Consider the following 13,349-nt stretch of genomic DNA (forward strand, 5'->3'; position numbering starts at 1 on the left):
GTACATTTATTATTTCTTTTAAAGATGTGGACCATTTTTATAGACTTTGTTGAATGTATTACAATATTGCTTCTGTTCTATGTTTTGCTTTTTTGGCTGTGAGGCATGTGGGATTTTAACTCTCGACCAGGGGTTGAACCCACACTTCCCTCAGTGGAAGGTGAATTCCTTTAAATAAATAATAAATATTTATTTCTCATAGTTCTGGAGGCTGAGGAGTCCTAAATCATGGTGATGGCAGATTTGGTTCTGGGTGAGAGCCTGATTCTTTGGTGTCTGGTAAGAGCCTTCTTTCTGGCTTGCAAACAGCTGAAGAAGGCAACGTCTTAACCACTGGACTGCCAGGGAAGTCCCCAGAACTTCTATTTTTTGAGACAAATTTTCCAGACCAAAAGATCACGATTCAGTTTGAAGAATTCGATTCACAAGTCACATTTCCCTGAGCTGCTGAAAGTACTCAGGTCTACAGTTATTTCCAGGTAGAAACTAGAGTCTATGCGGTCATTTGAAAATACAGCTTAAGTGAAACCCCATGAGTTATTTCTCTCTGTGTTGGCATTTTATTTCTAAGGTGGTGTAAATATAGCCTTGCGTTGACGGGAAGAACCCCAGGCTGACTCTGTCGAAGAGCAATGCAGGGAGGAGAGCAGTCTTGCTTCATCTGATCTCCTCCTTCTAACTCTGCCCTGGGGGCTCCTCCTGATCTGGGACTCGGGAATCAGGGTCTTTTTTCAGAGACACCCAGGGTAGAAGGACAATCACATTTGAAGTGAAAATACCTCATTTTAAACTTTGTTCTGAGAGTCATTCAAAGACTGCCCATAAGAGTTCTTCCCATCTGGTCCTTCCAGAACATTCCCTCTCAGAAAATAAATAAACAGATTGTTGTCGTCTTTAGTTTGGCGCCAAGCACCAAAGACTTCCAAAAACACTGACGAGTCCCTGAAGTCCTGGAGAAACAGTAATACGTGGGCCAGATGTGGGATGAGGGTCTCTTTTGCTGTGATCACAACAGAATCATAACCAAACATGCTAATTTCTGTCTTCTCATCTGACATCAGACCTGACCTAAGGGTCAAGATATTCACCAACATGTTACAAATCACAGTTTGAACTATCAGTCTGCCTACTACTAAGACACAGGTACGGTGTTTTCAAGTGTTGTGGAATATTAACACTATCAACAGGCTCTTGCTTCTTTCCAGAGTGGCTCAGCTCCCCCAGCAGCAGGAATTACTGTTTGAATCAAAGACGGTAATGATACTTCTCATTCTTGCTAATGCAAAGCAGCGAGGCCTGAGCCCTTCTGTTTTACGCTGCACACTGATTTGGAAGCAAATATTTTTCCAACAACATCACCAAATTGAAAGCACTTTGAAAAATCTGAAGCCTTCACAGAATTCTGTTTTGGAAAAACCAACTCTCGGGGATCTGTCACTGACATAAGCCATTCCCCTCAGTTTAGCTTGAAAACGAGAATGCGCTCTGTCAAACAGCTCTAAATAATATATGTATTTGCAGATGTAAGCTGAGCATAGGGCATTCCAAGATCCAATAGAAAGGTGGGGAGTGAGGGCAGGAAGACAAGGTATATTTTCCATTGTTCTCTTCTTAGGTACCAATAAGAACAATGATATGTTCCAGCTTTCAATGTGGTTTGGAGTACATTTACTGTGAATAAGGTATACAATTGGGAGTCTAAAATGTTTGATCGGATACGCATGTTTTAAGTTATTATTCACCCAATGGGCTTCCCTGGTGGCTCAGATGGTAAGGAATCCACCTGCAATGCAGGAGACCTGGGTTCGATTCCTGGGTTGGGAAGATCCCCTGGAGGAGGGCAAGGCAACCCAGTCCAGTACTCTTGCCTGGAGAATCCCCATGGACAGAGGAGCCTGGCAGGCTACAGTCCATGGGGTCTGAAAGAGTCAGACACAACTGAATGACTAAGCACACTCACCCAATACCCATAAAGGTACTAAGTGCTAAATACAGACCAAGCTCTCTGCTAGATCCTGTAACAGGTATAAAGTTATCCAAGAAGCAAAGTCAGGAATTTAAATAACTTCCCCTCTACTAGGGGAGAAAACAAGTAATGCAAATATCTGAATTATAAGATAGCATTTTAAATTAATTTTAAAAATCTATTTATCACTTATTTAAATGAAATGACATTAACAAGGCAGCTTTCTCTTATCTTTCTGAGCTCTGCGGACTGGAGTAAGACAAAAGAATCATTAATGGTCATCCCACCTCTGTCTTGTCACTGATCAGTATTTAAGGAAAACTTGTCAAAATAAGCTACATCTAGAGACTGCTTTTCTACCTCAAGCTCGGATAAAGCACTCCAATATTCCAAATCCTTCAGTATGTCACATTGTTTTGCCCTCTCATCCTTTAACTTCCTTCTGGAAATTTTGCCCCCTTAGGTACCGTTCACCCAGTTCCAAAGTCCACTAACGCTGAAGCCCTCATGTTTCCTCTGCATCCTCACCAGCCCCTCCCCACCACACACAGGCCGGGCTACCTTGAGGCTAATCCCAAATATGATATCATTCTTTCAGTAAATATTTCAGTGCCGTCACATTGTCTCTTAAGTTCTGTTTACATTTTAATGAGTCCTTGATGTTTCAGAGTATTAATCAGGCTACTTTCACAGCCTACAATGTATGCAAATTTTCCTTCTATCCACACATAGAAGCGGTAGAGTTGGCCCATCTATTTTAAACAAATTATCACTGAACTCGTCTATAAGCACCGGCATTTTTAATCATCACGGAGCTTTTGCACAGTTCTGTATCCGGGTTTACAAGCTCACACTTTGTCAGTCACTCCCACACTCTTATTTTGAGCATGTTAGTACTTGCCATTTATTTATTTAGAATATTTTTATATTATAATGAGTTTCTCACACGCTTGTTTTCTTCCCTGCTCCGAGGCCGTTATTGATCTGTGAAAACCTCCTTTCACAGGGAACAATGATTCAGTCTCAAGGGAGGGAGCTATGCCCAGTTCATGGGTCTTCTTTCCCTGCGGCCTTGAGGGGACAAAACCGTCAGGTTCAAAAGGAGAGACCAGGAGAAATGTCTAAACTAACCTTGGGGATGCCTCTGGGATAGAGCAAGCTTCGTGGTGAAATCAGTAAGAAAGTGAAAATTACATCATGAGGTTAAGCAGACAAACTGAAATGAAAAGTCAGGCTTCTTTATGCTAAATGAAGAATTGCACTCCTCGGGCTCACCTCTATCCGGAATGTGAAGTCTCATGTTCAGAGGGCTCAACCAAAGAATAAAATGGGAAAAGAAATGCCCTAGTGCCTATAAAAAGTCACTCTGCTTTAGTCTTTCCGTGCCCCCGAGTAAAAGCGAAAGTTTTGCGACATTCAACGGTAGGTCAAAATAACATCCTGTGTTCTGCACACCATATTCCAACTCAAGCAAAATGTCTATGGATATTTTTTTTTTTCAATTTCAAAGCCTTTTGATTAAAGTATACCAGAAGGGCACTGACGGAGCAGGCTGTTTTCTGTTCTTTTGCGGAAGGTTTCAATGGCCGCCATAGATGCTCTAAATCTATTTACTTCAAGGCTGGAATGAAACAAACATGACAGATGGCTTTAAAAAAAAAAATCAAAGGGGAAGTTCTTGGAACACATCCTTCAAAATAAAATTTTGTTTCTTTTTTTTTTTTTTCCCGAGCAGCTGAAATGATTTTTCAGAACATCTGATGAGTGATTTTAATACTTCAACTCTCTCCTCCATGAAGCAAGCCCATTCATTTGGAGACTTCTGTTCTTTTGTTTTATTTCTGTGAGTGTCTTTCTTTGACAAGACATAACGTCTGAAGACGACAATATGCTAAATGAATGGACCCGGCGTATATTTGGCTGCACAAGGGCTGCTGGAGCGCACTTCAGATTTTGACGGGAGAACAGAATGCTTAATGGAAGAAATCTTGAAGAAATAAAAAGGGAAGTTTAATGAGCCTCCATGTTTGTTATTGCTCATGTACAAGGGACCAAGAAATTTCCCTTCTTCTGTTTCGAGGACAGTAGCGAGAAGGCTAGTCCATTCTCCCAAAGGCTGGAGAGGCTAATGGTTAAGGAAGTGCCAGGAAAAGTGGGGAGAGGGCTGGGGGACTGGAGGGAGGGTGAGGAGTGGTCCCCTGCAGAGGCTGTTTTCTCCCACCCATGATCAGAAGAGCCCTGACTTAAGACACACCCCCCCACTACTTATGGTCTCACAAAGCCAAGGTTTGTCTTTAGGACACGTGTGAAACCATCAACATTAGCACCATCTGCCAAAGCAAGTAAGGGTCCTTGCTCAGTTCTAATGTGGGCTGGGTGAAAGGGAAGGGGGTCGTCTGGGCTGGGTCACTGGAGCTGGGTCACATGAGTGCATGGAAACCATAAAAGAGCCCATTTGGACACTAACACGTGGACTTTCAAAGGCAGGTCTACAGACACACAAATTTCAAAATCATGCTGTGTCTGCCATATTTTGATCTCACAACTAGAAACTGGAGGACTTTGCCTCCACGGAAAAGAAACTTGAGGATATTGTTTTCAAACACGATCTTTGGAGGGAGAGAGACATGGATCAAAATCTCTGCACCTCCAGTCCTGACCGTGTGGTCAGTGATGACGTGGCCCAGCCTGTCCGAGTTCTCGGTCAATGTCAGTCAGACATCAATCCCAGAAAGACAGATATCATACGATACTGCTTATATGTGGACGCTAAAACAAAATAGTACAGCGGTTAAATAAAAATTTTAAAAGGGTACAAATGAATTTATTTACAAAGCAGAAGTAGAGTCACAAATGTAAAAAAAAAAAAACAGACTTATCATCATCAGAAGATAAGTGAGGGAGAGATAAATTGGGAGACTGGGATTGACATATACACACTACTACACTTAAAATAGATAACTAATAAGAATCTGCTGTATAACACAGGAAACTCTACTCAGTGCACTGTAATGGCCTATATGGGAAAAGAATCTTAAAAAAAGAGTGGATATATGTATATGTGTAACTGATTCAATTTGCTAACACAACGTTGTAAATCAATTATACTTCAATAAAAAAAAAAAAACATTAATTGTTGGACCTACTTCTTTGGATTTTAAGAGGCTCAAAAGAGGATGTGTAGGAGGCCTCTATCACAGAAATAGACCCTTGAGACTTCCCTGGTAGTCTAGTGGCTAAGATTGTGAGCTCCCAATGCCTGTGTTCCATGCCTGGTCAGGAACTAGATCCCACAGGCTACACCTAAAGATCCAGCATGCCACAATGAAAATGGAAGATCCTGCATGCTGCAACTAAAGCCTGGATAAATAAATAAAGAAATATTTTTTTAAAAAAAGAAATAGATTCTTAATACAGCTATCCTCCACTCAGGCCCCATAGGACTAGCCACAAGGAGGGTATATTCTACAGAATCACAAGGATCTTCCCTGACTATAACTTCTACCCAAGAAAACAGGGCATTATACTCAGTGACATAAGTAGTCAGAAAGCAAATACTGCATGATTCCATTTTTATGAGGTATCTAAGATCTTCAGACGCATAGAAGCAGAAAATAAGAATGATAATTATCAGGGCCTAGCAGGAGAGGGACAAGGAGAGCTGCTGTTCGGTAGGTATAGAGGCTCACTCATACGAGATGAGAAAGATCCACTGAGACATATAGGCATGTACTGTACTGTACACGTTAAACATCTAAGAGGGTAGGGGCCTCACTGGTGGATCGGTAGTAAGGAATCGCCTGCCAGTGCAGGAGACATGGGTTCAATCCCTGGTCCGGGAGGATCCTACATGCTGCCTAAGCCTGTGTGCCACAACCACGGAGCCTGTGCTCTAGAGCCAGGGAACCACTATTGAACCCACGTGCCACAACTGCTGAAGCCCGCGCGCTTAGAGCCTGTGCTCCATGATACGCAAAGCCACTGCAGTGAGACGCCTGAGCCCCACAACTAGAGAGGGACCCCCACTTGCAGCAGCTAGAGGAAGCCCATACTCGGCAACCAAGACCCAGCAAAGACAAAATCAATAAAGAACTAAAATTATTATTTTTTTTTAATTTAAGAAGGTAGACTTCACATTATGTGATTTTCTACCACAATTAAAAAAGAAAGAAAAAATAAAACTGTGCTATCAAACACCTGCCAGCTCCTCCCATAGTCCCAGACTTCGACGGCATTCCTGCAACAACTGTCCAAGGAAGCTCACCAGTAGTTACCTTGGTTCAGAGCATAAAAAGATAATAATAACACAAGGGCAAAATGATAAGTAATAAACGCTAAACAAGTCATATGACAAAAAATATTTTGATTTACAAGAGAAAACAATCACCTTCATGAGAGAAATAAGGAGATGAGGAGGGACAAGGAGAAATAGCCAGCTTTGACTGAATGCACTATGCCAGGCCCTATCCAAAGTGTTTCCAGAAAGTACCATTGAAAGAAGAATCCAAGGATAGGTGAACATAACTCACCCCTTAATAGAGTACCTGGTCCAGTTTAATGTTTCATAAACATTTGGGGAATGAATACAAAATCCAAATTTCACACAACCATCTAATACACAGTTTGTTTATTTAGTGGACATAAGTTAATGGCATATTTACAAAGCTTATTACAAAGCCATTTGGTTTGGCAGTGTCATTTAACACTAAAGACCTTATGATTTGACCCAGAAATTCCAATTCACTGTGTCTGCCTACAGAACACTGCAGAGAGCACAAGAATACATATATACAAGGATGTATATTTTAACATTGTCTTGGCAGTGGATTAACAAATCATGGTCTGATTATACTGTGGAATAGTACACAGCACTGAAAATATTAAATAAAGTAGATCTTTTCAAAATAAGAAGGATGATCTTTGGATTCCTTGATCTGAGCTGACAGTGCCACTTCTTAAAACTTGTCTTACCTAAATCCCTGGACTAGGCTCGATCTGGACTGAGAACCCTCTAAACTTTTTTACAGCACTCTTCACAATAATAACTCATCGGTGCGTTGTGAATGACCAGCATCCAGCACAGAGCCTGGCTCGCGGTAATGCTAAGTAGTTATTTGTTAAAATACTGAATGGATCATAATATATAACAATACTGTAGAACATTTATTGAGATCTTGCCATATGCTTGCTTCAAGAATTATAGAAGCATTTACTCATTTAATCTTTGCAACACCCCTATGAAGTATAAAACACTGTGTATATTATGATGAAGAATACAGAGAAAAAGAAAATGGTTGAAAAAATAGTAATGGAGCAAAGCTTACTAATCAGTCTGTCTGAGACGAGACCCTGTAAAGCTGACCTTTCTAACACTGGGCTTTAGCCAACTGAGATCAGACATTTACCCTCCTTGAACATACTGCCCCCTTTGACAAACTGAAACACAGGGAAATAGTCATTCTTCCTGAGCAAGCTTTTGTTCACCATAATCATGGACTGGAATCTTCTAGAGAAAATAATGATGAAACATTATTATCTGACATTGTCATCTGACCGATGAAAGTCTGTCGTGTAACAGAAAACAGGGGCTGGTCATATTACAAAAATGCACGTGAGAACACCAGGGTGCTGGGCCCTGCAAGGCACTATGATTCAGGAGATAGAACAAGCAGGGAGACCACTGCCCGAGGAAAGGAAGAACCGCAATCCCCCGCCAGAAACGACACGGGCCTGCCCATGACCACGGCGCACAGTCTTGTCGTGGGAGAGCCCCAGCCACAAAGGATAGCTCTTTCTTCCACCACTGAGATATCAAGGACCATTCTCCAGGTGAGAAAAACCAATGTGGTCACTTTGGCTAACCTGCCTTAGTCAAAGTTTATCCTCAGGGAAGCACACAGTGTTAGGGGAAGGGCCAGAAATGACGAACAGAAGGCCGGCTGAAGAGCTCCTCGGAAGATGTGGCAGAGGAAGAGAAGACACGGAGAACTGATACCTCAGAGGGATCGCTAAAGATATCGGACACTCAACTCACAAATGAACTGCAAAGCATGGCCAGGAGAACCATAGGTAAGGTCTCTCCTCCACCATCAATATTTGCTGAGCTTTGTAACCTGGGCCAGTAGCCACATGCTCCTAAAACCATGCTCTGTTCTACATCCTTCCACTGGAAATTGATATGCCAGTTTCTTCCTGAGGAATGACTAGGTCGTTAGGTTTCTTATTCTAATAATTAATGTGAAACTAAGAAAATCATCAAGATAATTCAAGGATTTCTTTAATCACTTTTGGTTCCTAGATAGATACACTAAATGGAAATTGTTTTAGGACTTCCCTGGTGGTCTAGTGGTTAGGAATCTGCCCTGCAATTCGGGAGACGTGGGTTAGATTCCTGGTCTGGGAGGATGCCACATGCTGCGGGGCTACTAAGCCCACGCACCACAACTGCAATGCCCACATGGCCTTGGAGCCCATGCTCTGCAATGAGAAAAGCCATTGCATTTAAAAGCCCACGCACGACATCTAGAGAAAGCCCACATGCAGCAATGACAGATCCAGCATCACTAAAAAATAATAAATAAATAAAAATTTTTTAAAATAAGGACTAATTCTAATTGTTTTAGGTGGAAATTTCCAGTATTTTCCTATATCTTCATTGCTACTTGACATTATATATAAAAGAAACGTAACTAGAGAGTAAGATTCAGATTGTAAATGTGGGGGTCTTCTCTTCCTCTCATAAGTTTTTTTCAGTTTTTTTTTTTTTTGAGGTAGAATTGATGAATGGAAATTGTCTCCCATACATTATGTACCTTAAAGTAATATTTGCTTCTATAGATTTTAAAATTTTGTCTGGCCATAAAGTAACTCTCAATTTTTTTTTTATTACACCCAATTAGTTCAAAAGATATCCACAAACTCTCAAAACTATTTTTTCCTTCATCTTAGGTAGTTTTCTTCAATCTATTTAGCACTTTAGCAGAGGACATCCAGAATTTCAGTAGGGAGTGTCAGAGATTCAAAGGGCAGTCTGAGTATGTCATTCGAGACTGGCAACTGCAATGTCAAGGATCCTTTATATCTGACTCACAGATTTAAATTAACTGAAAGCAAGATCCTTGGTCTGTTATTGCCTCCGCAGTAAGTTTAGCACTGCATTTCATTGATTCTTTCAAAAAATGGTTTATTGAACACTTTCTATTGGGCTTCCCTGGTGGCTCAGATGGTAAAGCATCTGCCTGCAACGTGGGAGACCCAGGTTCGATCCCTGGGTTGGGAAGATCCCCTGGAGAAAGGAATGGCAACCCACTCCAGTATTCTTGCCTGTGGAATTCCATGGACAGAGGAGCCTGGCAGGCTACGGTCCATAGGTTTGCAAAGAGTCGGACACAACTGAGCGACTCTTTCTTTCTATGTGTAAGACTTCTGCTTGGCACTTTGGGGCAGGAGGAAAAGAAGAAAGCAGAATAACAAAATTAAATAAGACACAGAGCCTGACCTTTAGGCCTTTACACCCTAGTGAAGGACATAGATCCAATATATAAATATAATGAAGAAAAATAGTCCCAGAGAGCACCTTGGCTGTGGCATTTATGGAAAGGAAAGATGACCTTCAGCAAGGCGCATCAGTTCAGTTCAGTTCAGTCACACAGTCGTGTCCGACTCTTTGCGACCCCATGGGCTGCAGCACGCTAGGCCTCCCTGTCCATCACCAACTCCCGGAGTCCACCCAAACTCATGTCCATTGAGTCAGTGATGCCACCCAGCCATCTCATTCTCTGTCGTCCCCTTCTGCCACCTTCAAGTCTTTCCCAGCATCAGGGTCTTTTTAAATGAGTCAGCTCTTCATATCAGGTGACCAAAGTATTGGACTTTCAGCTTCAACATCAGTCCTTGCAATGAACACCCAGGACAGATCTCCTTTAGGATGGACTGGTTGGATCTCCCTGCAGTCCAAGGGACTCAAGAGTCTTCTCCAACACCACAGTTCAAAAGCATCAATTCTTTCAGTTCAGTTCAGTCGCTCAGTCATGTCTGACTCTTTGCGACCCCATGAATCACAGCACGCCAGGCCTCCCTGTCCATCACCAACTCTCGGAGTTCACTCAAACTCATGTCCATCGAGTTGGTGATGCCATCCAGCCATCTCATTCTCTGTCGTCCCCTTCTCCTCCCATCCCCAGTCCTTGCCAGCATCAGAATCTTTTCCAGTGAGTCAACTCATCGCATGAGGTGGCCAAAGTATTGGAGTTTCAGCTTTAGCATCAGTCCTTTCAATGAACACCCAGGATTGATTTCCTTTAGAATGGACTGGTTGGATCTCCTTGCAGTCCAAGGGACTCTCAAGAGTCTTCAGCTTTCTTTATAGTCCAACTCTCACATCCAACATGACTACTGGAAAAACCATAGCTTTGAATAGACAGACCTTTGTTGGCAAAGTAATGTCTCTGTTTTTTAATATGCTGTCTAGGTTGGTCAAAACTTTCCTTCCAAGGAGCAAGGCGCACATTGGGAGTCAAATTTGGAATTTTTTAAAAGGTATGGGTTTGAATGTAGCCTTAAAATGTAGGTGGAACTTGGGTAAGCAGAGTTAGAAATAGAAGGGAATTTATTTCCTAAAGAAAGCCTAACATGAGCAGAAGCTCATCTGAGAAAAAGCAGGGCCACATCCAACATTACAGGGAGTTCCACCCCAAAAGCATCTTAGTAACTATCTCTTTGAAAACCACAGCTCTCTTAAAGATCCAGAAGTGTAATCTTGTGCTATCGTTGTGAGACTGTCCACTTAGCCAATTCCTTCTGGATGACTCCAGTAGAATCACAAGGCTTCAGGTTCACCCCTAAAAAATAGGGTCAGGGTCAGGGTTAGGGTTAGGGGTTAGGGATTAGGGTTAGGTTAGGGTTAGGGGTTAGGTTTAGGGGTTAGGTGTTAGGGGTTAGGGTTAGGGGTTAGGGTTAGCGGTTAGGGTTAGGGACCCCAGTCCCTTCTCCTCTGGTTAGTGTCCTCTTGAGATTTGCTAAGTGCATTTGAGTTGATAGGATCTTCTTCACATCCTTTTGAAAATCCAAAGTAAATATTATGTTGTCTCCTTTCTGCAGTCAATTAATGCATCCTTCTTGCCAATGTCATAAATATAACTTGTTTCAGCTGATGCTTCTTCCATTGTAGACGCGTTCTATTGATAATTACTTGTTTTTGAGTTCTTAACCACTTGTGCCTGGAAATACATCTGAGGTTTACATGTTAAGACTGTTGCATTACGAAATGTCTTCTTTTATAAGTGAAGAGCCCATCACAAACCCTATTCTATGCACTAAAATTGTATTCACCAAAGGAATGCGTTTACCATACTGAAATCCTAAAACAATCAGATGTTCCTGTAAGAAAGTGAATACAGCAGCCTCCGTGCCCTCTCTGTAATCAATTTCCTGCAGCTTCTGTACGATGGCAGCTTAGGAAATTCTCTGGTTTTATTTTCTGTGCTTAGATTAAAAACAACCGTGATTCAATTAAAGATGCTTGGTTTTAAAACTGAATTTGAGGGAGGTCCTGTTTGGGTCTCGAGTAAATAATTATGACATTCTTCTGTGGAACTCTGATGGGTAATGGGGGTGGGGAGGGTCAGAACAAGCATTGGAATGAATCACTGCAGAGACAGAAGGTTCCCATATTAAAACATTTATGCCTGTTTCTGCAGCCTTTTTTATTGCAACGGGGGTGGACTGTTTGTCTTGGTATAGCTCAGTCAAGAATGTCCTGCCAGACCCCCAAGGAAGGTGGGAAATACAGGTGGTTTTTTAAATGTGAGTATTACATCTTTTCTGTAAAAGAGCCCTTGAGATTTAGGGTTTAACAGGCTGTTTCTACAAATTCATGGGTCATATTTGAGACCATCTCTGCCACTTCCTCTGCTGAAGTCAGAGCATAGAGTCCTTGACTTTAAAACTGGTGGTGTGGGATTTCTGTCTCGCCGTCACCCAGAGTGAGTATTCTCACTGACATGTATCCCTGACTGTTTAATGAAATGTATTGCACTTAGGGCTAAAACAAATTGCCCACAACCAAAATTAGAATAATAATTACCATTATTAACTTGTACCCCAGTCTCAGATTCTGACTCCCTCCGCCTGTAATGAGCCTACCTGGCAATTTCCTTTTTAAAGAATTTTTCTTTTGTATTGAGGTGTAGCCCATTAACAAACAATGTTGTGATGGTTTCAGGTGAACAATGAAGGGACTCATCCACTATACCTGTATCCATTCTCCCCCCAAACTCCCCTCCCACCCAGGCTGCAATGTGGCCTTTTCTTAAGCCCGAATTGTGTCAGGGGGTTTTCAGATTTGTGCTGCCTAGCAGGTCCTCCTTGTGAGACATTTTGTCTGTTTATTTGGACTCATTTTATAACAATAGTACTCAGCTTTATGAATAAAGAAACGTCGATGGATTAAGCCATGGGAAACAAACTCAAGCCTCTTTAATTTAGATTTATTGAGGTCTGGAATGAGCCTTTTTAAACTGTGAATTATAAAATTTTGAAGGAGTTAGCTACTAATTATATTATTTTTAGCTGTAATAAATTATTACTAAGTAAAGTTCCCCTGACAATAAATATACATTTGTATGACACATAATTTCCAATTAGTTGTTCAAATGCAAGGATGCTCCCAGATGACTGTTGCATTATTACTCTTAAATAGGCTCAAGCCTGTGGTCAAGTTAGTGGCCAGTGTTCACTTGCTTAGCAAACTCCTTTTTCATCATCAGGCAATGCTGACTGCCAGCCTAGCTCCTGTCTAAATTATTGATGTTTATTTAATGACAATGGTCTTGCCTTAATAGCAAATTTGCTTTGGCTCAGGCCAATGTTTCAGGAAAGTATTTAACCACACATGACCTGCCATGCCCTTAAAAAGCACATTAGATTCATTTTAACCCAGCACCATCCAGCAGAAATAGAACGCAAGTCTAATATATCATTTAAAATTTTCTAATACCCACACTGAAAAAGGTAAAAAAGAAATCGGTAAAAGTGATTTTTAGCAATGTATTTTATCTAACTCAGCATGTCCAAAATAGTCTAACTTCAACAGGTGATCAATATAAACATTGTTGAGATACCTCATGTCCTTACTTCACTAAGACTCCGAAAGCCACTTTCATTGGTCACAGCATATCTTCATCTGGACAAGCCACAGGTCCCACGTTCAGTCACTGGCAGCTGGTGGCTACTGTATGGGCCAGCACTGCTGCTGCTGCTAACTCGCTTCAGTCGTGTCCAACTCTGTGCAACCCCATAGGCGGCAGCCCACCAGGCTCCCCCGTCCCTGGGATTCTCCAGGCAAGAACACTGGAGTGGGTTGCCATTTCCTTCTCCAATGTGT

This window comes from Moschus berezovskii, chromosome 28, assembly GCF_049115385.1.
Source record: "Moschus berezovskii isolate FMDL1 chromosome 28, NW_MosBer_1.0, whole genome shotgun sequence".
In the NCBI taxonomy this organism is placed as follows: Eukaryota; Metazoa; Chordata; class Mammalia; order Artiodactyla; family Moschidae; genus Moschus; species Moschus berezovskii.